Genomic DNA, 25,811 nt, shown 5'->3' on the forward strand with positions numbered 1-25,811 from the left:
ATGTTCCCTGATCCATACGGCGACCTGAAAGTCTTCCCAGATCTGTCAAAACTCACCCTGGACGACAGACGCTCCTTCTCCGGCGTCACCTCTGCCCTCAGGGATAGAGGCACTCTTTACAATTTGGGGTTCCCTCTTAAACTCCTGATCCGCTACCAAGGCAAGACTATCCCTGTTTTCACCCCAGAGGAAGGTTCCAATTTCCTAAAGTCCATCTCAAAACCAGGACAAAGCAATGGAAAGCAATAAGCTTCTCTTTTCTGCCTAAAAGGTTCTCTTCGTGCTCACACTGGGTTTCACTATTACCCGTCCACGAGTTTCACCCCGATCGCTTAGTAGCGAGTCTCTTTTGACTGACTGGCCTATGTTCGTTTTTTGTTCATTGTATTTAATTGTATTCACACTGTTTCTTTCCACAGGCTGATTCCAGCTGTTCCTCGTTACCCGTTTTCAAGCATTCGATCTCCGTATAATTGTTATTGTCTGTTACTGGTTACTCAGGTATCTGCCATCCACTCTTGCACCTTTTCCAAACTGAAATCAACATGAGCTTTAAACTCACCTCTTACAATGTTAAAGGCCTAAACAGCCCACGCAAGAGATTTTCCCTCTGGAGGGAACTAGAAAAATCCCACTCCAACATAGTATGTATTCAAGAGTCTAAGTTTATGATAAATAATCACCCACAATTTAAACATACCAAGTTCCCCCATATTTTCACTGCATGCGGCCCACAGAAAAAAAGCTGGGGTAATCATCATGATCAGCTCCTCCACTCCCTTTGAAGTTATTAATGAACATAAAGACATCAATGGTAGATACCTCATCTTAATATGTAAAATTAACGAGCAACTCTGCACCTTAGTAAACATCTACGCCCCCAATCAGAAACAAATCCGATTCCTAAATAAGCTCTTGAAAATTATCTCCAAGGTTAGAGAAGGAGAACTCTCGTCAGAGACTTTAACATCACACCGGATAGCACGGTAGACTCTTCCTCACATACTCGAAGTCCCACGAAAAATCTCAATCAATGGATCATTAAAAACGAACTATTCGATGTATTCCGGTGCCACAACACGTCGTCAAGAGAATACACTCTTTTCCGACGTCCACCAGTCCGCGTCCCGGATTGATTTCATCCTCATTACCTAGACTTTTAGAGGTTTCCATAGGGAAAAAAAAAATCTTTTTCGGACCATGCTCCAGTTTTCAGCCTAATCCAATTAGGCCCCCCTCTTAGGAAAGCTAACATGTGGAAGTGTAACCCCAACATCATCCACAATCCCACCCATAAACAAAACAGAGAAAGCCATCTCCCAATTCTTCCTAGAGAACAATTCTTCCTCAACCAACCCTTTCAACAATTGGTGTTCCCACAAAGCCGTACTTAGAGGTACTCTCATTGAAATTTCATCAAAAATTAAAAAGAGACTAGAAGGAAGATTATAGAAACTCAAACCCTAATCCACAATAAAGAATCTGAAATTTTAGCTCAAACCCAATCACCCTCTCTCCAATCCGAACTCATGGTTTTAAGACTAAAACTCAAATCCCTAATCTCCACTCCCTATGATGCCGCCGTTAAAGCCTCAAAATACAAATACTACTCCGCACTAAACAAACCAACATCCTATATGTCCAAGAGAATAAACAGTAATAGAATCCAAAACAGAAACAGAATTATAGCCATCTCTAAAAATGCTACTTTAACCCATCCCCAAGACATTGCAAACGAATTTGCTCAATTCTACCAAAAATTATATAACCTTAAACCAACCCCATACCCCCCTCAACCCAACCCCACTGCTATTAACGATTACCTCAAACTAATAAACCTCCCTTCCTTAACAGATGACCTGGCCTGTATGAACGCCCCCTTCTCAAATGAAATCAAAGAAGCCATCAATAAACTAACCCTCCACAAATCCCCAGACGGATTTAACAACTCATACTACAAATCATTCAGCAAAATTCTATCTCCCCACCTTGCGGAAGTATTCAACTTCGCTGCAGACCAAGGTTTCTTTCCAAAAGAAATGTTTGAGGCCTCGATTGTCCTAATACCGAAACCCAAAGGAAACCCAGAACTAATGACCAACTACCGCCCCGCCCCATCTCTCTTATCAACACTGACATAAAGCTATTCTCCAAAATATTAGCCAATAGACTGAGCACCTTTCTCCCGAACCTACTGGTCAACAACCAAATGGGATTTACTCAAGGGAGACAACCCTCAGACGCTACGAGGAGATCTATAAATGCCATCAGATACGCCAATTCTACCAAGACTCCCACAACACTAATTTCTCTTGACGCCGAGAAGGCCTTCGATCGACTTGATTGGGGCTTTCTCCGGCACACTCTTTAAATTTGGGTTCAACCAACAACTAGTGACCACCATTATGGCCCTTTATTCCAACCCAAGCGCAAAAATACTATCCAATAATCACACCTCTAACTTTTTCCATCACAAACGGCACTAGACAGGGGTGCCCCGTCTCCCTTACTATTTAACCTAGCCCTAGAACCCCTAGCCGAACGAATACGAAATAATGAACAAATTAAAGGTATACATACCCGACAAAACACAAAATCAGCCTTTTTGCTGATGACATCATACTGACGCTAACTGACCCTTATAACTCCACATCTGAGGTCTTCAAAGAACTAGATAAACTCAGACCTATCCAACTACAAAATCAACCAGTCAAAATCCAATATTCTTCCCCTCAACCTTGAAACCAACCAAATGGAGGCAATAAAGAAAATGTCATCTCTAAGTTGGTGTGACAAAGAAATTCCCTATTTAGGAATCTCTTTGTAGTAACCTCCAGCAGGGGCGGATTATCAGAGGGTCAATATGGGCGGTAGCCCAGGGCCCAGTGGTCTGGGGGGGCCTGGGCTACCGCAGATTAACCCTCTGATAATCCTCTGTGACTGCCCACCGGGCGGCGTTTATGTGCCCCCCAGACCCGGTGGGCAGAGAGAGGGGGCCCGCATTGGGCCCCTTCTCATCTGCTCACCGGGCCCCTTCCGGCGCTGCGGCGGTTTCCTATTGATGTGTGGGCACGCGCCCGCATGTCAATAGTTAACAGCCGCCAGCCAATTGGAGGCTGGCGGCTGATGTCGGCCGCAGCGCACACGTCGCCGGCATCTGACGTCATTGTCAGTCGCCGGCGAGTGTGCGCTGCTGCAGGGAGCTCGCCGCCTGGAGCGCGGACAGGTGAGGAGACTGCTTGTTTTTTTTTTTGGATCAGGTATCGGTGCGGTGGACACACTGGGGGGCAATGCTGGAGACACTGGGGCAGATTGGAGGACACTGGGGGGGGCAATGCTGGAGGAGACACTGGGGCAGATGATTGCTGGACACACTGGGGCAGATGATTGCTGGACACATTGGGGGCAGGACTGGAGGCATGGGCAGAATGTAGACACGGGGCATGATTGGAGACATGGGGCAGGATTGGATCATGGGGCAGGATGGATACGATGGAGACAGATGGGGCAGGATGTGGAGATCATATGGGGTAGAATGGATACTCATGAGTGCAGGATGGGAGAACATATGGCTGGAGCCAGGAATGAGATAAACGGAGCCAGGGTGGGGATTATTATTACCATAGGGGCTAATTAAGGGATATTATTACTGCAGTGATGTATTTATTTTATTTTTTGAGTATACTGTTTTAAATGGGGGGGCGGTCCTGTTATTGTGCAGAGTGACAATATATCGCTTTTTTTCTTCATGTGGTGTAATGTAGAAGTTGTGAAAAATTAAGTAATGTGTTCTGCAAGTGGAGCTCGAGATAACTGTTATTTCCTGCAGAAACGAGTCCTGGCTGGAAGAAATGATGGCAGTCTGTGCTGGATGAAAGATGAAAGAGTTCACCTAGAGACGTCACTGGTGAGTCAGTGTTACCCATATACACTGACACTATACACTGTATACTATATACAGAGGTCCTGTGTACAATGTCACCAGTGATCACTGTATTACCTCTACACAGACACTGCATACCAAGTACAGATCTCCTGTGAATACTGGCACTTATGGTGATAGTATTGTGTTTTTGTTTTTTTATTACTGATCAGTATTGTGGTACTCAGTCACTATGTGGTGGTAATATGTGGTCTGGAAATGGTGTTGTGGTATTTGTCCCTTGTATGTGTATTTGGTCACCAAGTGGTAATATGTGGTCTTGACATGGTGCGGTGGTATTTGTTCCTTGTATGTGATATTATTCGATCACTGTGGTTGTAATTTGTGGTCTGGTCACGGTGCGGTTGTATTTGTTCCTTGTATGTGATATTATTGGTCAAGGTATACCTAAATTGTATTGCAGATTTTAACAAATATTTAATAGGTTACAGTAGATTAGGGCCCGGCCATTTTTCTGGTATAATCTGGTTTGGGTATAACATGACCCCCGTCACATGACCGGGGGGGGCCCACAGTGTGTGAACAGCCCGGGGCCCTGGCTACCCTTAATCCACCCCTGACCTCCAGTACATGATAAAGGCAAACTTGAGTAAAATAACCGACTCAATAAGCAAGGTTTGTGCAAATTTCAAAGAGAAAGAGCTTTCATGGTGGGGGAGGAATTACTCTAAAAACATTTATCCTCCCAAAAATTCTATGTCCTCCGATGTCTTACTTTACCCGTACCCGCCATCCTTTTGACAAATATTCAATCCACATTGAACACATTCTTATGGGGAGGAAAAAGAGCCAGAACCTCTACCCTTTCATTATATAAGAAAAAAAGTAACGGGGGCATGGGCCTTCCCAACATCACTGCACATTACCAAACCTTGCTGATCAAACAGAGCGCCCATTGGATTCTTCAACAGGACCCTCCAGCTTGGTTCGACCTAGAAATGTCTTTATAACGGTAATCAATTAAGCAACATTATTTCACAAGCAATCTCAAACCACCTTCCCAACCCTAACACCCACCCCTTATTCCTTGCCATCGCCCAAGCTTGGCACAAATTCTCCAAACCAAAGAGAAGGACACAAATTTTCTATCCTAAAAAAAAAAAAAAAATCTACCCCTCACTCTCATCTTTCGCCTCGCCAACAACCCCCCCCCCCCCCATCTGGCAAGAATCAAAAATCTTAAAACTAGGAGATATCCACAATGGCTCTAACTTCCTAGATTTCATATCGCTGAGGAAAAAATTCAACATTCCTACCTCCTTATTCACATAATTCATCCTCAAAAGACAATGTATATACATTCCTCAACTCAAAAATGAACTTCACACATGCCTCCATAAAAGTCCTAAACAATCCCCACCACAAAGTTTTCTGGAGCCATGGCTTCCTTTACGACTCCTTCAACAATGACGAAATCATGCTTAAATCCCCCTACATGTTCACCTGGGAAAAAACTCTGAACTCTACCTTCTCCCCAGAACATTGGGAAGATGCTCTCTAAACAACCTATAACTCCACAATCTCATTTCCACTCCAAGAGACACACTTTAAAATTAGCAGATGGTACCTCACCCCGGCAAAATTGGCTCACGTCGGAACCCTCAACGTCCCCACTCTGCTGGAGATTGCGGTTTCAAGGGAGACCTAATTCACATGCTTTGGCAATGCCCTAAAGTCAAAAATGTTTGGTCTCTGATTTCCACTACCTTTAACAGACTCTCCAACAAAGTCTTTACCCTTACCCCCCAAATGGCCCTCCTATCTAGTAACTTGAATGAGTAGAGGTTGGAGTGTTGAGTCCAATTCATCCATCTATGCCTTGTAGCAAAAAACATTACTCGCCACTGGAAGAATAAAACACTACCCAATCCGGATATTATTTTACAATTATTCCAGCAACATAGATCCCACGAACTGAAATTCGCTCTGATCAACAACCAGTTTGGAAAATTCTGCAAGAAGTGGAACAAATGGGACAAGGCCTTTCCGCCTCCCATCACTTGATCTATTCGCCTCTAACATAGGCTTATTACTTAATTCTTAATTCCTAATTCTTGATTCCATACACTATCCATTAGTTAAAATATTAGTGTCAAATGCTTTGGATTAAATGCTGTCCTCATATGATTGGCCTTAAATGGCTTGCAATCAATTCAGTCCTATGAATAATATAATTTGAATAATTTGATTAATTTGCAAAAATTGTCTACAATAAGTTGTATTACAATGAACGTTCCTTTTGTTATATTGTAATTGCTACAAGTTCTTGTTAAATGATCCTCCACCTCCCCCCCCCCCCCCCTCTCAGTCCCTCTCATCCCTATAACAATAAATCTTTGGAAAAAGAAAGATGGCACATAGTTAAATGCATGCTGGATTATGACATGCATTAGCGATGCGCTACATGTCAGTCAATGGGTGCGCTAATGCATCTGTTACATAGCGTTAGTGCCGCTGTGTAACAGGTTCCAATGTGAATTCTGCCTTGATGGGACCCCCTGCATTCCATCAACGGATTCTTATAAAGCTTGTTAGTGTGAGCTGGGATTTCCTGAGGGCATTACTGAAGTGTAAGTTTTGGTCTGACCATGCATATAATAGAGAGAACAGTGTCAGCCAACAGCTCAGGGTAAAGCCCCCGTCACACAAAGCGAGATCGCTAGCGAGATCGCTGCTGAGTCACAAGTTTTGTGACGCAACAGCGACCTCAGTAGCGATCTTGCTTTGTGTGACACGTAGCAGCGACCAGGCCCCTGCTGTGAGATCGCTGGTTGTGTCGGAATGGCCTGGATCTTTTTTTGATCGTTGAGGTCCCGCTGGGTAGCACACATCGCTGCGTTTGACACCTTACCAACGACCTCATGACAGGACGTCCCTCATTGAGGTCTGTTAATCGTCATGAAATAGCTGCCATGTGACATCGTTGTACAGGTCGCTACATCGCTGCTGCGTCGTTGGGGAGATCTCACAGTTTGACATCTCACCAGCGACCACATAGCGATGCAGCAACGATCCCTGACAGGTCGTATCGTTGTCGGGATCGCTTTAGCGTCGCCAAGTGTGACGGGGCCTTAAATCAGTTACTTTCCTGCCCTGAATGGCATCAGGTCAGATGCGGACCTACTGCTTATGCCTAGAACTGAATCTTTATCAAGTGACTTAGTTTCAAGGCTTTCATTTCAGCAATCCAGATGGTAAACTCCACACAACTTAAATTTTCACAAGCTACTTGATCCAAGTCACCAACTCCAAGAGTGTTTTTTTTTTTTGTTTTTTAATCCCCCCAACCAGTAATAAGGGATTTCAATAGCATAAGGGTACTTTCACACTAGCGGTTTTTGTAAATCCGTCACAATGCGTCGTTTTGCAGAAAAAACGCATCCTGCAAAAGTGATTGCAGGATGCGTTTTTTCCCCATAGACTTCTATTGGCGACGCATTTGCGACGGATTTGCACACTTCGCATCCGTCTTGCGACGAATGCGTCGTGCTTTGGCGGACCGTCGGGAAAAAACCCTACATGTAACATTTTTCTCCCGACGGACCGCTTTTTCCGACCGCGCATGCGCGGCCGGAACTCCGCCCCCACCTCCCCACACCTTACAATGGGGCAGCGGATGCGCCGGAAAAATGCATCCGCTGCACCCACTGTGCAAAGCGTTAAACGCTAGCGTCGGAATCTCTCCCCGACGCATTGCGACGGGGAGATTCCGACGCTAGTGTGAAAGAAGCCTAAGTTTGCTTAAGGCTATGTGCACACGTTGTGGAATCTGTGCGGATCCGCAGCATTTTTTGTAGTGCAGAAACGCTGCAGATCTGCAAATGACTTACAGTACAATGTAAATCAATGAGAAAAAAAAAAAAAGTTGTGCACACTGTGGAAAATCCGCTGCAGTTTAAAAGTAGCATGTCACTTTTTTGTGTGAGTCTTCAGTGTTTTTGTACCCATTCCATTATAGAAAACTGCAGGGGTAAAAAACAGAAAATCTGCAGAAAAACGCACGAAAAATGCTGCAGAACCCCACAAAAAATGCGACAAAACCGCAGGTGCGTTTTCTGCCAGGAGAGGCAGAATCCGCACCAGGAATTCCTAAGCCTAATCCACAACGTGTGCACATAGTTTAAGGAACAGTACAGAAACAGGTATGTAGGTTTACTGTTCAAACCTCTCCAATATCTCCCCCCAGTGGAAAGACTAAACTTACCATAAGGCTATGTGCACACGTTGCGGATTAGGCTTAGGAATTTCTGGTGCGGATTCTACTCCTGGCAGAAGACGCACCTGTGGTTCCGCTGAGTTTTTTTTTTATATAATGGAATGGGTACAAAAACTGAAGATTCACAAAAAAGTAGTGACATGCTACTTTTTAAACCGCAGCAGAATTTCTGCAAAGTGTGTACAATTTTTTTTCTCATTGATTTACATTGTACTGTAAATCAATTGTGGATCTGCAGCTTTTCTGCACCTCAAAAAACACTGCGGATCCACATACCCTAAATATCCTTTCAGATTGGAGAGACCAAGTAGACCCATTACTGAAACAGTTACTTGAAATTATCCAGCCCTTTTATTCACATTAACATTCTAGAGACTATTCTTACCACTTTCTAGACAGTTTTTATGTTTCTCAGCTAACTTAGTCTTCTCCACCCCAATATACTGTCAACAATCAATACTACAGCAGGCATCTTGCTCACTCCCATACACATGGACACTGTTGTGTTTCATGACAGATGCTTCTACCCATCTGCTTGGCAATCTGAAATCAGCCATGCAGGATCTTACTGTCCATACAGACTGTCAGCTAAACCTGTCAATAGCTGCAGCTTCAGCTGATTGTAGCTTTGTGGAATGGGGTCTGGTTACTGGTAGCATTAGTTTATGCCATTTATAAATGGTAATGCTAGTATACTGTAAGTCTGTGTGCACACGTTGCTGTTTTTTTCCGTTAAAAACCACTATAAAACCGCCAACAGCATACAATAAGCATCCCATCATTTAGAATGAATTCCGCATGTTGTGCACATGATGCGTTTTTTCCCAGCAAAAAAAACAAAACAAAAAAAAAAAAAAAACACATTGCGGTAAAACACGCAGCATGTTCATTAATTTTGCAGGTTTTTATGGATTTCCCACTACAAAATGCATTGGGAAATATCTGGAAAAAAAACCTGGCAAAAACGCATGCAGATTTCTTGCTGAAAATTTTCAGTGAGAAATCCTGAACGTTTGCACATAGCCTAAGGGGTTAACATCAAAACATGACAATGCAACATTACAGCATACTTGATTAAAAGGAAACCTGACATGCCCCAGCAGTTGTGTCTAAGGCTACTTTCACACTAGCGTTAACTACAATACGTTAAAATGCGTCGTTTTGCAGAAAAAACACATCCAGCAAAATATTTTGCTGGATGCGTTTTCCCCATAGACTTGTATTGGCGACGGATTTGCATACGTCGGTATAAGTCTTTCGACGGATGCGTTGAAATTAGGCGACACGTCGTCTGGAAAAACGTAGATTGCAACGTTTTTTTGGCTCCGACAAAAAAAACGTGTCTCGGTGCATCCATCGGCATGCGTCTTTGGCTACAATGAAAGTCTATGAGCGACGGATGTGTCGAGACACGTCATACGACGCAATGCAGCGCTGCAATACGTTTTTTTTCTACTGAGCATGCTCAGAAACAGGATTTTTTTTAGCTAATTGGCCAGACATCCCCAAATAGACGGATCCGTCGAAATGCTGTATGCGTTGCATACATTTTGCACTTTTGACGCATCCGTTTTTTTTGGCAAAAAGACGTTTTTGTGACGGTTTGCAGTTAACGCTAGTGTGAAAGTAGACTAAATATCCAAATACCCCACATAACATTCTCTTTAAACAAATGGATCTTTAGAAAGTGTTTCTTTTTCAAACGTCTTTATTGGGATTTTAACCGGGAAGGTTAGGTAAGGAAGGGACGGAGGGGAAGGGTGGGATATGAAGGTGGGAAAAATAAACCCCTATCTCAATAGGGGAGACAGGCGGTCATATTGTACTTTCGTATAAACATAATGGAACAAAGAGCGGTATGACTACACCTAGATAATGCTACATATAAACTTGATTAGCTCCTCTCAAAAGCTGCCTGAAGTGACATAGTAGGATATGCATGTAAATTTGCTTGACAATTTCATAGTTTACTACGTTACCTTAACATAAATGCTGCGTGCATAAATCGCTTAAGTAAACCTCTGAAACTGTATGAGGTAACCAGTAGAAAAAAAAAATAAAAATGATAGATTACGAAGGCCTGTCCGGGTCATCTCCAGGTGACCCTCAGACTTTAAGCAGAATATACGATATATGGTAGCTTGTCGTGTCCGGGAACGTCCCTGGATGGTCCTGCGACTGGGCAAAATGTTCGGTTAATTTAAAACATTATCAAGTGGAATAAGGATTGTCTAATGACTGCTCCGTTTGTAGTCTAAGATGGGAGACCACATGGAACATGTGGTTAAGCGACACCCTGGTCCACGTAATGGAGTTTTTCCCTAGAGGCTTTCAGTCAAGTAGAAAATATTGAGGATGAAAATGTAAGAAGCCGATGAGGAAAGTATTCCGATTTTTCTCAAAAGACGATTCCTTAATCCGGAGATGTGATTGTTAGTTTTGACGCATATTTAACTTGTATGGAGGAAGTCTGAGACCAATAATAGGGAATTCCTGTGCTTAGTAGTTCTCTAGTAATGCGATGGAATGATTTCCTTTTTTGAATTGTGGCTTTAGACAAATCTTTGAACAGTTATTTTGTCGTATGAAGAGGAGAGTTTTTGAACTCCTTGTCAGGGCTAGAAGATCATTCCTTACCCACCCAGGGTAAAAGGATACTATAATGTCTCTTGCAGTGTCTGGAGGGAGAGATGGTGGTCTTGGAATTCTGAATGACCTCTCAACCAGGTTCGTCACTTTGGAATTGGCTAACAGATTGGATATCAGAGTGGAGATATAGCTTTTTAATTGGGAGGGTTGAGCTGACTCCGGAATCCCTATGATTTTTAAAGTTAGTTTCTTTTAAAGTCTTCATATTTGTATAGGTCTTCCCTAAATAAGAGGATGTTGTTTTTTATCTTCTCCAGGGAGTCTGAGAATAAGGACGAGTTTTTAGCATCCTTTGGAAGTGGGGTTATGAAATTTTTGTATGTCTTGTCGGTTTTTGAAGGGAATTACGAAAGGTCATGGGCCTTAGGAGGAATAGGTTTGGGGGTTTTCACAATGGCTGACAAGGTGTGTTAGTAACTTTTTGATAAATGCCTGAGGCTGTTTCGAGGTCAGATGTCAAATTGTACACGATGCAGAACCCCCCCCCCTCCTGTGGTGTTTGCTGATAAAAAGGCCTTACATATTTTAATCATAAATCGGACAGATTGAGAATTTTTTTTGACACGGGGATGCTGTCCATTATGAGTAAGTTATGGGAGTTTATCCCAGACTCCCTTGAAATATCCCTCAAATTAGGGTTCTCTGTAGTTGAGTGCTGAGAGCGCCCTGGGAGTCGGAGTTTTGGGAACCATTAGAGCCCTCTGAATAAAAGTAAAGAGGAGCTGGAAGACCCTCCCCCATACGAAAACTCACTCTCCCCCCCCCCCCCCAGAGAAGGGGACTCCGCCACATCTGAGAGGTCCTCTGAGTAGATACTCCCAAACCCCCCCCCCCCCCCCAGAGTCAGAAAGGATGTCAGGATCAGGGTGTGAGACCTGGCACGAAGTCACTAGCTCTGAATGGTCCTCCATAGCATTTCAATCTTCCATAGTAGGGGCCAACCCTTTTTGGAATCCCGAATAAAATTCCTAGACAATTATGCTACCTTCCATTCATCGAGGTTAAACTTGTCAGGGCGGTGGGAATGATCAGGAGGGGTAAAGGTGACGTCATCCCCCGTTGTAGAGTAAATTTGAGGCTTTACATAGGACTCCGCAGGAAACCCTGTATCTGCCATTGGCTGTGTCTCTTTATAATTATAGTTGTCATCTCCGGAAATTACTTTGTAATGTCTTGTCTGGTGTGTTCCCGTAGGTCTTGTCCCCCTGTATGTTCCCTGTAAGTTTCAGGCTCCATTAGGGGATTTAGGGGTGGCACACCTCTTTTGAAGAGTATGGGGCTGCTGCATACCATCGAGGTGTTGAAGCTGGGTAGTGCAGCCTACATCATTATTCCTCATAGGTGTGGGTATACTGTAAGCATTTAATTTGTTAAGCTGCTGGGCTTTCGTTAATGCGAGTGTCCTGTTCCGGTCACCCTTGCTTCTCTGGCATGTCCCCCTGCAGAGTGTCCTGACCAGCAGCCGCCGCCATTTTTCCCTTCCCCCTGCAATCTCCTGCCTCTGGGCCCGTTCCACAGCTGGCTCCCGCATTCTTACTGGCGTGCAGCTCTCTGGGCCGGTCCTGTCCCGCTGTAGTGGCATTTCCCCTGGCTCCAACACTGCTGTGTCTTGTGGCAGTGACTCCGCAGCCACTTCGGCACAAACTCTGGAGCGCCGTGCCGCAGCTGCGATGGTGCCATCTTGCTTCTCCAGGCACGCTGAGCCGCCGCTTCACTCTGGCCCTTGTCCTCGGCGCCGCGGGTCTCTTCCGAAGCTGGGGAAAGCCCCTTGCTGCTCAGGGTCTCTTGGTGCCGCAATGATCCCTGCAGCTTCGGGTTGAGTTGGGCCCGGGGAGGGCCGGGCTTTGTGGCTGCAGACTTGGTCTGAGTCTCTCCGAGTGCTGTTAAGCCACTGTTCCTCCTAGTCTCTCCGGCTCCATGTAGGGGCATTCTTTGTGGGATCGAGTCCCTTCCGCACGTATTTGTTTACTGGCATGTTATAAATGCCCCAGCAATCCAAAATTCAACTTTTTGTAGGCTTATATATGCTTTTTTAGGGGAATTAGCAGGAGCTCCTGTGGAACACGTCTGCTCCCTTCCCCCGGCAAACCACGCCCCTTAGAAAGTGTTTCTAATCTATTAAGGTCAGACTGACATGTAAACGTAGCCTTTGACTAGTCTATTGGTTCTTGGTGTCCCCAGACTAGTCAGCCCACTTAGCAGGTCATCACACCCCCTATGGGCATGAGATGTCAAAGTCATGTTAAAAGGTTGACTAGCCTGGGACACCAATGCCCTATTGACTAGTCTAAAGCTTCATTTACATATCACATGGACTTTAAAAATATTTTCTAATGATCTGTTTATTGTAATAAACAGACCATTAGGCCAGGCATTTAGTTCTGGGTCCAGGGAACCTGGTTGTTCTATTTAAACAAACCTTTCGGTTGCTTGTGAAGTAATAGGAACAAGATATCTTGTGAAAAGAATAGTGAACTGAATTTTTACAGGTAGACGTCTAGAGGCTGTCCAAGCCAGGGGGCTACCATCTGCTGACATTGCAACTGTTGACTTGTAAATCCACAGTGTGTACACTGGGTGCTGTCAGGATTCTCCAGCACCAGAAGCAGGTGTGATTTGCATACATAGTCACATACCAACTAGAAGTGAGCAGCATTGCTCAATACAAACAAATTGAGAGCGGCTGAGTAAGGCTACTTTCACACTAGCGTCGGTATGGGCCTGTTGCAGTGTCAGGCCGAAGCATGCTGTGAAGTAAAAGCACAACAGGAGCAGCGGGTGCAGTTTTTCAATGCATTCGCTGCCCCATAAGGTCCGGGGAGGAGGGGGCGGAGTTCCGGCCGCACATGCGGTCGGAAATGGCAGACACGACGCACAAAAAAACGTTACATGTAGCTTTTTTTGTGCAGATGGTCTGCCAAAACATGACGTGTGGCAATCTGTTGCTAATGAAAGTCTATGGAGAAAAAAAAAACGCATCCTGCGGGCAACTTTGCAGGATACGTTTTCTCCAAAACGACGCATTGTGATGAGGCCAAACGACGTTAGTGTGAAAGTAGCCCAAGTCTAACATTTGTGGCTACATTCCTGCAAGTTACATAGTTGGTCACATGACCAACCACTCCCAGTGTGTTTTGTGAGGATTCACAGGTATGTAGTTACTATCCACAAATCTGGACAACCACTTTAAAGGGCCACTGTCACCCCCCTGCAGCAGTTCTAAACTAAAAGCCACCTTGTGCAGCAGTAATGCCGCATTCTAACAAGGTGGCTCTTTTAGTTTTGTGTTCAGCGCCGGATTTGAAAAGAAAACAGCGTGGAGGGGGCGGCGACCATCGCCCCAGAAGAGATGAGTGATGGCAGTTGGGCGCTTCACAGAGGAGGCTTCAGACCCGCCTCCACGGACCAAGACAGGTATTTTTGCAAAGTTTCAAACTGCTTTATTTTAGTAATACCTGAACACAAAACTAAAAGCCACCTTGTTAGAATGCAGTATTACTGCTGCACAAGGTGGCTCTTAGTTTATAACAGCTGCAGGGGGGCGACAGTGGCCCTTTAACTACAGACATGCAAGTCTAGGGACAACTCTGGAAGTTTCTTCATAGGTCGTTCAGGTAAAAACCCTCCCAAAAAGACAGTTTTAACAAATCAGAACTCGTATGGAAAACCATGTCAAGGTACAACATTAAAGATAGTTTAGATTTCACTTTAACTGCTGCTTTTGGGCCAAGACTGAAAATGTACAGAATTCTAGTAAAACAAGCTGTAGGAAGACTGCAATAAATGCTCATTTACATACATTTTCCCCATAAGGTGCAGCAAAAATCTTCCATAACATTATAAAGCAATACAGAAGTTGCCACTAGCAGCAGACTAGCCACTTTGTAATGGGATTTTAGTATTTCTGCACTATAGTGTACAATAGAATAATATTTAATAAATAATTGCTTTAGTGTACTAATGCAATGTATATGAAAACAAGTCGCCAAATAGGATCACGGCAAATTATTCAGCATATTTAAATGCCATGATACAGCACAAACTGGAAAGAGGCACACAGTAATTTACAAAAGCAGCATCACTGCAGATTAACAGTAGCTCATTGAAAGCATTACAAGCTTCATCCTTACATTATCAGATATTGTCAGACACAAGGTTGGCATCATGTTAGCGTTAGACCCCTGTAAGCATCATAGCAATACTGCTGCAAGCCAATCAATGTAAATCAGACCTACCTCTAGTCTCACTGAGTCACTATTGCTGCTGCAGATGAATCCAATGCCAGCATGAGGAGCAACTAGTGGCATCAATGCCTGCACAAAGCACCTCCCTCAGAGAGAAACCTCATGCTTCGTCTCCATGACTGGGCAGGGTCTGCATGCACTTCAAGCTCCAATACAAATTATTTGTGTGGACAGACGTTATGGTCATTCGTTTTTGCACTACATTAGTTGCTAGTACTATAGATTTGGGAAACATCCAGCCCTTTATGGAAGTGCAAAAAGGTTTATAGCAATGAAATGTAGCAGATTCTGGATACATTAAAATGCTGCAAGGAATACCATCACAAGTACTGCTGAACCAGCTGTCTATGGAAGCTATAGAGCTGCGCTTAGGGTAAGTTCACACAGGGTGTTTTTGCTGCTTTTTTATGCTAATTTTCAGCCGCTTTTTACAATACCAGCAAAGCCTATGAGATTTCAGAAATCTCATACACACATTGGTTTTGTTTGATCAGTATTTTGATCTTTGCTGCGTTTTTTGGACAGAGCATGTCACTTTCCAGCGTTTTGCACTCTGACTTTAATGGGTGTTGAAAAAACGCAGGTATTGTTTGCTGCTGAAAATCCAAGGGCATTAGCATGGACAAAAAAAAAAAAGCCATCAAAAAAAATACAGATACGCAACAAAAACGTCCTGTGTGAACTTACCCTTATACAGCAATGACCACCATGTTATGCACTTCCTATATGGTTATATTTACAACTAAGGGTATGTGCACACGTTGCGGATTCTCTGCGGATCCGCAGCGTTTTGAGGTGCAGAAACGCTGCAGATTTGCAATTGATTTACAGTACAATGTAAATCAATGGGGAAAAAAAAAAAAAAAAATGTTGTGCACACTTTGCGGAAAATCTGCTGCAGAAATGCTGCGGTTTAAAAGTAGTAGCATGTCACTTTTTTGTGGATCTGCAGTGTTTTTGTACCCATTCCATTATAGAAAATTGCAGGGGTAAAAACCTGCAGCAAATCCACAAGAAAACTGCAGAAAAAAAAAAATGCACAAAAAAACGCTGTGGAACCACAGGTGTGTTTTCTGCCAGGAGAGGCAGAATCCGCACCAGAAATTCCTAAGCCTAATCCACAACGTGTGCACATAGCCTAAGGGTATGTGCAGATGATCAGGAGTTGGCAGTGCATGTATGCTGCGTCCAAAGCGCTGTCAGCTATTGAACACAGGTAAATCTGCGTATGTCCATTGAAAAATAGGTATTAAGCTTACCGTTAATTATGTTTCCAGGAGTCCATCCTGACAGCACTCTGGAGGACGTCCTTCCTCCCTTGCTGGGACAGGAAACACGAGAGTTTAAAAGGTCCGGTCCCACCCTCAAACCTCAGTGTTGTAACAAGAACCGCCTCAAGGAAATGCAGAAAAGACATTTTAATGGTCAATTGAACATAATACATTAAATATCAGACACATTACATCATATGCTATGAACACACTACAACTCTGCCAGAGTTATATTATGCCAATCCATATTACCAGGGGGGGAGGGGGGTTTGGAGAACTACCCGTGCTGTCAGGATGGACTCCTGGAAACCTAATTAACGGTAAGCTTAATACCTATTTTCCAGGACGTCATCCTGACGGCACTCTGGAGAGTACCAAAGCACCTCCTCAGGGTGGGATTACCGCTTGGAGAACCTCTCCCGAAAGCAGTATGATAACCAGACAAAACATCGAGTTTATAATGTTTACAAAAGGTATTAGCACTGACCCATGTTGCCGCCCTACAGATCTGATCTAGAGAGGCACCAGCCCTCTGCCCAAGATGTAGCTATCCCTCGAGTAGAGTGTGCATGAAGACCCCCCGGAGGAGGAATCCCCTCTGATCGGTAGGCCTCAGATCACCGAAGTGATCCAACGAGCGATAGAGGCCTTAGAAGCCTTTTTTCCCTTATTTCTCCCACCAAACAAAATAAACAAATTTGGATCAATACGCCAAGAGTTGGTGGCCGCCAGATAGTCAAGGACAGCCTGTCTGACATCTAGAGAATGCAAAGCTCTCTCCTTAGCATTAGCCGGATTATTGCAGAAGGATGGTAACACGATTTCCTGGTTCCTATTTTTAAGAGTTGCTACTTTTGGAATAAACGAGGGATCAAGTTTGAGGATTAAACTTTCATCTCTAATCTGAAGGTACGGATCCCTAGTACTCAGAGCCTGAATCTCCCCCACTCTCTTATCTGTGGTAATAGCTACTAAGAACGCTGTCTTTCGTGTTAGAACCGAAATGGGCATATTATCAGCTGAGGCGTAAGCATCTTTACAGAGAAATCTGAGGACCAAATTAAGGTCCCAGGAAGGCGACAGTTGCCTAATGGTGGGGCGTAACCTCTGGGTGGCTCTGATAAACCTGACTATCCAAGGGTGAGATGCTAGGGGATAGTCAAAAAAGGAGCCAAGAGCGGAGATCTGCACTTTCAGGGTGCTTGGTTTGAGACCTTTGTCAAACCCAGCCTGCAGGAAATCTAGAATTCTAGGTAAGTCGGGAGTGCCTGCCGCAATCTCAGACCTGCCACCCTCCAGACAGAATAGTCTCCAGATCTTCAAATAAATTGCCGACGTGACAGGCTTCCTACTGGCCTTGATTGTGGCAATTACTTGACTTGATAGCCCTCTGGCCTTCAAGATCATCCCTTCAGGATCCAGGCTGAGAGATGGAGCTTCTCTGGATTTGGGTGATACACAGGACCCTGGTGGATTACATCTGTCCTGAGAGGCAGCTCTACTGGGTTCTCGACTGCCAAGTCTACCAGACGGGAGAACCAACTTTTCGGCCAGTATGGCACAACCAGAATAACTCGAGCCCGGTCTTCCTTGATCTTCTTGAGAACGGCAGGGATTAATGCCAGAGGAGGGAAGGCATAAGAGAGGTTCTGTCCAATCCTGGCTCAGACTGTATCCCTTCCGGAAGATCCCGCGGGTTCAGAGAGAAGAATTTTGAGACCTTTGAATTTCTCCCATTTGCAAAAAGGTCTATACTGGGAGTTCCCCCGCGAAGACACAAATCCCGGAAGATATCCTGGTTGAGTTCCCACTCTGTTGCAAACACTCTTCTCCTGCTCAGGAAGTCTGCAATGACGTTCTGGGAGCCTTCTAGGTGAACCGCAGAGATGGAAAGGACCGATCTTTCTGCCCAACGAAATATTCTCCCTGCCAGTTCCTGAAGTCGATAGTGCCTTGGACCTCCTTGATGCTTCAGAAAGGAAACCGTAGTCACATTGTCGGATAGAATCCTGACATGTCGATTCTCCAGAATCTGATGGTTCCTTTTCAAGGCCTCCCAAACGGCATACAGTTCTTTGAAGTTGGAGGAACTGTGAACGACGTCTGAAGGCCATCGGCCCTGTAGAATCCTGCCTTTTAAATGAGCACCCCAGGCGCTGGCGTCTGTTGTGATTACCACATAGGGATCGGTGGACCATAGTACCCCGTTCCTTAACTTCTCTGGGTTTGTCCACCAAAGGAGAGACCTTCGTACCTGATACGTCAGCTTTAAAATATTGTCCAGAGAAGACTGACGCCGGTCCGATTTGGAGAGGATTAATCTCTGCAGAGGTTTTGAATGGAACTGTGCCCATCTTACACATGGTATGCATGCCGTCATTAGGCCTAGCATTCTCATAGCCATCCTTACTGAGACTGTTCTAGTAAGAGTCTGACCTGGATCCATATTGCCTCCAGCTTGGACTCTGGTAGAAGCGATATTCTGTTTACTGAATCTAAACATACTCCCAGGAAGATCTTCTTGTGTTCGAGTTAAGTCGGATTTCTGCCAATTTATGACCCAACCTAACTGTTCCATCACAGATAAGGTTCGGTTCCTGTGATCTACTAGAATCTCCGGAGTACTTGCCACCAGGAGGAAGTCGTCGAGATAAGGAATTATTCTGATTCCTTGGTTCCTTAGGAAAGCAACAATCTCCGACACCAACTTTGTAAAAATCCGAGGAGCCGATGCAAGGCCGAACGGAAGGCTCTGAAACTGGAAGTGACAGGTCCCAGATGGCAGAACTACCGCAAACCTCAGAAGCCTCTGAGAAAGAGGGTGAATGGGAACCTGATAGGCACTTTTCAGGTCGAAAGTGCACATTACATTGTTCTGATCTATGAGGAGGATTGCCGAACGAACTGACTCCATACGAAACCTCTTGTACCTGACCCAATGGTTCAGGGGTTTCAGGTTTACTATTGTGCGAGAGTCGCCGGAGGGTTTCGTTATTGAAAATAGGGAAGAGTAGTGACCCTGGCCTACTTCTGATGGTGGTACTGGAATTATGACTTGAGAGGAAAGCATCCCCATTAAGTCTATCATGGGCGAGTCCTGAGGAACCATCGTAGGTACAATGTATCTGTCTGGTGGAGGGGAATAAAGCTCGATCCTGTAGCCCTCTGCCACAGTCCGAAGAACCCACTGATTCTTGGTGATCTGGGCCCAGCTGTCTGAAAAGTGACGAAGCCTCCCCCCTATAAGGGTGGCGTCATTGAGACTTAGATTTCGAGGAGGGACTGAAGAAAACATTTCTGTTCCTATTACCCTGGGTACGTGAACCCCTGTTGAATCCCCTGTTAGATCTACCGCCTCTGAAGTCTGACTGTCTCCTGAAGGAGAACCCTCTCCGAAAGGACTGCGACCTCTTAGGCTTGTCCTCCGGAAACCCTTTTTTCTTGTCAGAGGCTGACTCTAGAATAGTATCTAGAGATGGACCGAATACCCTTGTACCTGAAAAGGGGATTGAGCATAGCTTGGTCTTAGAGGCATTATCTCCAGACCAAGATCTTAACCAGACCGCCCTCCTAGCCGCATTAGATAATGAACTATTTCTGGCTGAAAATCTGACGGATTCAGCCGTCATGTCGGACAGAAAAGCTGTGGCAGATCTCATTATAGGGAGAGATTTTAGGATCTCGGATCTCGGGGTCTTATTAGAGAGATGCTCCTCTAATTGACCCAACCAAAGGTACATAGACCGGGCTACTGAGGTAGCTGCAATGTTGGTTTTAATTAGCGCCGCAGAGGATTCCCAGGTCCTTTTTAACAGTAAGTCGGCTTTCCGATCCATGGGATCGTGTAAGTTTGATGAGTCCTCGAAAGGAATAGCAGTCCTTTTGGCAACCTTTGCCACAGGAACGTCCACTTTGGGGATCTCGTCCCAAAGTTTTACTTCCTCTGAGTCAAACGGCAGACGAGCCTTAAAGTCCTTGGACAATACCAGCTGACGTTCTGCCTCCTTCCACTCTTCGAGTACCATGGCTTTGATATGCTCGCTAACTGGGAAGACTGTCTGCCGACGCGACATAAGTCCCCAAAACATCAGGTCCTGCCTGGATTGCGGTTTAGAAGTTTCTTCTATTTGCATTGTGCTTCGCACCGCTTGCACCAGATCATTCGTATCCTCAGCCTGGAAGAGGTACTTCCTCTGGTGGTCCTGGCTTCCTGAAGGAAGCTCCCCTTCCTCTTCAGAGACAAAGTCTTCAGAGTCAGACCTATCTTCAGAAGAAAATTCTGGTTCTTTAAAGTCCCGTTCCTTCCTGGCCCTCTTGCGGACAGGAATAGGGCTAGATCTTTCCATCATACTAGACAGAGGATTGGACTTCCTCTCGTATAAGGGACCTCATCTCCGATAGCAGTGAGGGCTGCTCATCTCATAACCTTGGATGTGCAATCTGCACATAAGGTCTTCCCATGCGAGTCTGGCAGCTTTACGCTACATATGGGGCATCTACTGGACTTTCCAGAGGCCTTGCCAGATTTCTTAACTGGACCAGGCGGGACAGCGGGGGTACCCTTATCCTTAAAGGATATAAGATAGGGAATAGGTAAGGAGCACCTGTCTGTGCGAGCCGGTGGGGAAGTTTGCGCTATGCGCACTTACCCCCTCAGGTGGCATGCTTCCTTCCATGTTTGCAGAGGTCCTTGGAACTCCCAACAGAAGCGCTACAGCCGCCGACTGAACCGCGCTGGAACGCACACCTCCCCCGTACATCAGCGTTACCGGAAGTGACGGTAACGGGTGCCGCGAAACCGGAAGTGACGCGGCCCCTGGGAACTTCCGCTTAAAGACGCCGAGCCGGGCACTGCCGGCCTCCAGGAACCGCGTCCGCAGCCGAGAGCCTCCCTCCGGGAGGAGCGGCTGCCTCCAGAAGCCCTGTCCACTCCTGGCCTTTGGAGCAGAGGGACCCCCCTCTGGAGGGTATCTGCCCTGAGCCTCTTGACAGGGGGAAGGGTATTGGACGAGCCGCACGATCCCCCTGAGCTCCGGTAAGTTGCTCTCGTGCGTCCCTTGCAGGGACAGGAAAAAACACTGAGGTTTGGGGGTGGGACTGGACCTTTTAAACTTTCGTGTGTTTCCTGTCCCAGCAAGGGAGAAAGGATGTCCTCCAGAGTGCTGTCAGGATGACGTCCTGGAAATGTGCCTTCAACATCAGCATTTAACACCAGCAGGGGCAAGTCATTCCACACACCTGTAACAGTAGTGGGTCGCCGAAGAGTTACTATGACAGACAGGGTCTGCTGAAGACCCCCATGCCTGCCATTACAAGTGTTAAAGCCAGTGCTCAGCTGGTGGTTATAGGAGATTGTGATTTTCTCTATACATGGCAGTACTGAGGCACTGCCATGTCTGGTACAGGTGATCATTTGATTCCAGCTTCAAGTCCCCCAAGGGAGGCCATTGGACGTACTATTCCATCCATGTGGGGTAGGCCCCAATTCCCGGGGACGGAATAGTACTTCCAGAGCTATCAGCCGCACTCATGGGGGGGGGGGGTGCGTGGCCGAGTGTCAGCTGACCGCCCCCGGCACACTGCGATCAAACATGATCGCAGTGTTCCGGCAGTATAGGGAAGCATCGCTCAGGGAGGGGGGCTCCCTGCAGGCTTGCCTGAGACCCCCAGAGCAACGTGATGTGATTGCGTTGCTCCGAGGGTCTCCTACCTCCTTCCTCCCTGCAGCAGGCACAGATCCAAAATGGCTGTGGCATCCGGGTCCTGCAGGGAGGTGGCTTCACAGCGTCTGCTCAGAGCAGGAGCCGGGAAGCCTCACTGCTGTGCATGTCAGATCACTGATCTGACAGTGCACAGCAAAGTGTCAGATCAGCAATCTTACACTATAGCATGATGCCCCCCTGAGGAAATGTTATGTGTAAAAAATAAATAAATAAATGTACACATTTACTATTGCCACGACCGTAATGACCCGACCTATAAAAATCTCCCACTAGTTAACCCCTTCAGCAAACACTAAAAAAAAAAAAACTGCCATACAGAGTCAAAGAAAAAATAAAAAAAAGTTATAGTCCTCAGAATAAAGTGATGCAAATATAATTATTTTTTCTATAAAATAGTTATCATATAAAAGCGCCAAAACAAACAAAAAAGTGATATGAGGCATCGCTGTAATCGTACTGACCCTGAAGAATAAAACTGCTTAATCCATTTTACCAAATGTGGAACGGTATAAACGCCTCCCCCAAAAGAAACTCATGAATAGCTGGTTTTTGATCATTCTGCCTCAAAAAATCGGAATAAAAAGCGGAAAAAAAAAAAAAAAAAAAAACCACGTGTCTGAAAGTGTTACCAATAAAAAAAAAAAGTCAACTCGTCCTGCAAAAAACAAGACCTCACATGACTGGACCCAAATATGGAAAAATTATAGCTCTCAAAATGTGGTAATGCAAAAATTATTTTTTTTATTTTTTTTTTTATTATTTCAAAAGAGTCTCAGTGTGTGATGGCTGCCAATCAAAAATCCACAAAAAAAAAAAAAAAAAAAAAGCCTTCATCACCTCTTTAGTTAGGGAAAAAAAAAAAAAGAAAAATAGAATTAGAACTTACCGGTAATTCGGTTTCTAGGAACCTTCCATGACAGCATAGGGGGATGTCTCAATTCCCTAATGGGGGACAGGAAGCACAAAGGTTAAAAGTTCCCTTCTACCTCCAAATCGCCAGTGACTTCTAACTGATACCATAGCACTAGCTACCTTAATAAACCCAGGATAAATCCAAGGAAGGGAGGGAATTAGTGCTGTTGTGGAAGGTTCCTAGAAACCGAATTACAGGCAAGTTCTAATTCTATTTTCTCTAGTCACCTTCCACGACAGCATAGGAGGAGTACCAACCAATTCAGCACTGGGGGGGGGGGGGGGGGAAGCAATACCCTGGAGAACTTTCCAGCCAAAGACTAGATCCCAGTTGGACAATAAGTCCAATCTATAGTGTTTGGTGACTATGTGAAGACCAAGTTGTGGCCCTGCAGATCTGCTCGATGGAAGCGCCTGCTCGTTCAGCCCATCAAGTTGATGTAGATCTTGTAGAGTGAGCCCTGACTCCAGTTGGCAGTGTTAGGCTTCCGGAATAGCCCTCTTAATCCAGCTAGACATGGTGCTTTTTGCCACTTTCTTCCTTTTATGACATATGGACAAACAGGTTTTGGTCAGTCCTGAAAGTTTGTCTGTTCAAGGTAGTGTATGATGATGCGTCTAACGTCAAAAGTATGGAATTCTCTAGAGTTGAGGATTCTGACAGAAAGAGGGAAGGATGAGGTTTTGAGATCAATGAAAATCAGACCACTTTAGGTAGAAAAAAGGGATCCAGACGGAGATTTATGGAGTCATCTGTTATCATCAAATAGGGTTCTCTTACTGATAGGGATTGAAGCTCTCCCACCCTTCTTGCCGTGGTTGCCACTAGAAAGGCAGCTTTGTACATAGAATTGAGGAGAGCAAGAAGAGCAAGAAGACAGGGGCTCAAACAGTGCTTGAGTGAGACCCTTGAGGACCAGGTTTAAATCCCAAGAGGGGACAACTTGTTGTTTCCCAGGTTGCAATCTGAGAGCCAATACCATAAATCTCTTGAGCTCCTGATCAAAAAACAGCACCGAGAGCAGAGACTTGAACCTTCAATGTGCTAGGTCTAAAGGTACCTTCACACTGAACAATTTAACGATATCGCTGTGTTGGACACGCAGCAGCGATCTGGATCCTGCTGTGACATCGTTGGTCGGAGCAGAAAGGCCAGAACTTTATTTCGTCACTGGATCTCCCGCAGACTTCGCCGGATCGGCGTGTGACGGCGATTCAGTGATGTCTTCACTGGTAACTAGGGTAAACATCGGGTTACTAAGTGCAGGGCCACGCTTAGTAACCCGATGTTTACCCTGGTTACCATTGTAAATGTAAAAAAAAACAAAAACAAACAGTACATACTTACATTCCGGTGACTGTCCCCCAGCGTCAGCTTCCCTGCATTGTGTCAGCGCCAGCTGTAAAGCAGAGCGGTGATGTCACCGCTGTGCTTTACGGCCAGCACACAGTCAGTGCAGGAAGCTGACTGCGAGGGGACAGACACTGGAAAGTAAGTATGTAAAAAAAAAAAACAAACTACATACTTACATTCCAGTATCTGTCCCCTCGCCGTCAGCTTCCCGCACTGACTGTGCCGGCTGGCAAGCACAGCGGTGACGTCACCACTCTGCTTTACAGCCAGCGCTGACAATGCAGGGAAGCCGACGCTGGGGGACAGACACCGGAATGTAAGTATGTACTGTTTGTTTTTTTACATTTACAATGGTAACCAGGGTAAACATCGGGTTACTAAGCGCGGCCCTGCACTTAGTAACCTGATGTTTACCCTGGTTACCTCGGCATCGTTGGTCGCTGGAGAGCTGTCTGTGTGACAGCTCTCCAGCGACCACACAGCGATGCTGCAGCGATTGGCATCGTTGCCTATATCGCTGCAGCGTCGCTTAGTGTGACGGTACCTTAAGCCCTAACTCTAAACTGCACTGAAGAAAATCTAATCTTTTTGATATATTTGGATGGAGAGGATCAGGAGTACTAGGAAGACAAAAGGTGGAGAAGGTCTTCCACACCTTACTGTAGATTGCATTTGTGACAGGTTTCCTGGATCTTTGTAAGGTTGAAATCACTGCATCTAATAGTCCCCCGCCTTTAGGACCTGGGTTTCAGCAACCAGGCTGCTAGGTTCCATTTCCAGGGGTTGCAATGTTGAAAGGACCCTTGATTGAGAAGATCGGCATCCACTGGTAAGAGAATCGGCCCGTCTATATGCAGTTTGACAATGAGTTTGAACCAACTCCTCTTTGGCCATGGTGGGGCTACCAGTATGGTAGGTACCTGTTCCTCTCGTATCTTCCACAGGACTTTTGCCAACAGAGGAATTGGTGGGAAAGCGTATGCCGGTCTAAAGTTCCACATCTGAACCATGGCATCTACCCCTCTGGGATTGTCCCTGGGATTTAGGGGGCAAAAAAAAAAAAGTCTTTACTTGGGCATTCTAACCTGAGGCAAAGAGATCCTATCTCTGGAAGGCCCCATTTGTCCACCAGCATCCTGAAAGTTCTTCTGTTCAGGCTCCACTCCCCAGGTTGAATGTCCTGACGACTCAGGAAATCCGCCTGGAAGTTTGATGACCCCCTTCAGATGGACTGCTGTGAGGGAGAGAAGGTTTTTCTGCCCAGCAAAAAATTTGACTCAAGACGCCTGCCAAACTGTTGAATTTTGAGCTCCCCTGAGATGGGCGACAGTAGTTGTGTTGTCTGAGTAAACCTGGACATGTTTTCCTGAAATTAAGCTGCTTGCTGCTTTCAGGGCTTCCTCCACTGCTTTCAGTTCCCTGAAATTGGAGGATCTGGCACTTAGGCTAGGTTCCCATTGCATTAATGGGACAGCGCTAACGGACAGCGTTGCACAGCG

The 25,811-nt window shown here is 45.4% G+C and overlaps 1 protein-coding gene across 1 annotated transcript in view; it reads right to left on the reverse strand.

Annotated features, from left to right (window-relative positions):
- The window catches only part of CPEB1 (cytoplasmic polyadenylation element binding protein 1), a 59,933-nt gene extending 44,847 nt beyond the window's left edge, over positions 1-15,086 (reverse strand). The window contains exon 1 of the mRNA XM_069765746.1: positions 15,044-15,086. The gene's annotated coding sequence lies outside the window, so the exon portion shown is untranslated. The remainder of the gene's footprint in view (positions 1-15,043) is intronic.
- Positions 15,087-25,811: the final 10,725 nt, after the last annotated feature.

Source organism: Ranitomeya imitator, chromosome 4 (assembly GCF_032444005.1).
Source record: "Ranitomeya imitator isolate aRanImi1 chromosome 4, aRanImi1.pri, whole genome shotgun sequence".
NCBI lineage: Eukaryota > Metazoa > Chordata > Amphibia > Anura > Dendrobatidae > Ranitomeya > Ranitomeya imitator.